Genomic DNA, 1,865 nt, shown 5'->3' on the forward strand with positions numbered 1-1,865 from the left:
CTTATATTCTTATGTTTTATCTTTCCAGGATTATCGACTTTTAAACTTGAAACATTTTTGCGAGTGTAAAGTCATTTTGCAATTACTTTCTCTGCTTGGGAAGATTACTATTGACTTTGTTGTTCCTTTTGAGGAAACGTAAAGTCATATTTACACCTGTTCTGTTCGTCGTGTGGCTTGAACTCTGATCCTGGGTGCTGTCCCTCAGCTCTTCAGCTCAAGTGCAGTGCTCTTCCACTTGAGTTACAGCATCACTTCCAGATTTCTGGTGGTTAATTGAAGATAAGGGTCTCATGGATTTTCCTGACCAGGCTGGCTTTGAACCAAAATCCTCTGGTCTCAACCTCCTGAGTAGCTTGCATTACAGGCATGAGCCACCAGCACCTGGCTCATATTTGCATTTATGTGCACTTAATGACACTATGTAGACAAAGAATGGAAATTTGAATTAAATGATGTGACATTTCAGCTTTTCAGAAAATTGAGGTAGCAATAAATATGCCCTCTTTTTCCATGTTGTTACATTAATGACTCATGAGCTATGGGACTCTTACTTTAGCATCGTCTGATGTCTGCATATGTGGATTTAGTATCAGAAATTGTTCATAGAGAAATAGAGAAAGATGATATTTTTAGAAAGCAAAGGAGATCAGGTATGAAAGAGCAGCATAGAAGGATATACAACTTATCACACAGAGATTAAGAAGAGCCTAAGTGATTAGAATAATAAAAGCAATGAGGAATAAACCTAGTTTATAATTAGTTCTTCAATAACCAAAAATGGTTCCCTAGAACGGTTTCTGCTATACCTTAGTTACTATAATTTATTCCTTCCATTTGGAGTTATTCCTTCTCTTCTGTCACAAATGTTAACTAGCATCTGCATTTTTGGTGCCATGACTGGCCACAAAGATCTCTAAATCTCACTTAAATTACCTTTCCCTTTCTGATTAGCACTGAGCACACAAAATCCTGGAATCTTTCAATTTCCAGAATTAAACTTCACCTGACATCCAAGCACATTCCTGGCATTAATTGCCATGACCTATTAACAAAACATTTTTTTGTTCAACACAGTATTCTAATATAAGTAAAGTACATGAATTAAGGACTATTGTTAGGTATCACTTGGAAGCAGCAAAAATATATTCCAAGTATGGGTTCTTTATTTTGCATTTACTAGCTAAATGACTCTTTTGCCTGTCCTGGGGCTTGCACTCAGGGACCGTGAACTGTTCTTGAGCTAGAAGTCTACCACTTGAGGAAAAGCACCACTTCCAGTTTTTCTTTTTCTGTTTATGTGGTGCTGAGGAATTGAACCCAGGGTTTCATGCAATGAAGCCATGTTCCCCGAGCCCTAAATGACTTTTCTTTTCATATTAATAGTTTTTGTGTGAAAATACAGTACAGATGGGTTACAATTACATGAGCAAGGTAATGAGTACATTTCTTATCAAGTATTGTTGCCTCCTCCTTTGTTTCCCCTTACCATCCCTGCCCACCGATCCCCCCATCCCCCCACAAAGTTATAAAGTTCCCTTTTCAACATAACGTCTTGTTCCAATGGGAATTTCTTAAGATGGCATTACTTTTTCTTTCTGTTAATATGTATTATAATTTAGGTCAGGTGGTAGGAAAGGAAGTGGAAAACAATACTACATCCAATAAAGCTGACATCCTATTACATCACTAAGGAAGTAGTGTTAAGACCTGCAGGACTCATAGGTTGTTGCATGTGACATTACTATGTAAAACACTATTAATGATCATCTCAGACATCCATAACATTCTGCTTCCATTTCTAAGGTCAAGAGCCAAATATCTATGCCTTTTATTGATTGGGTGTGTTTCCTAGGAAGGAATAA

The sequence above is a fragment of the Dipodomys spectabilis genome, unplaced genomic scaffold (genome assembly GCF_019054845.1).
Source record: "Dipodomys spectabilis isolate Male_0828 unplaced genomic scaffold, ASM1905484v1 ptg000301l, whole genome shotgun sequence".
In the NCBI taxonomy this organism is placed as follows: domain Eukaryota; kingdom Metazoa; phylum Chordata; class Mammalia; order Rodentia; family Heteromyidae; genus Dipodomys; species Dipodomys spectabilis.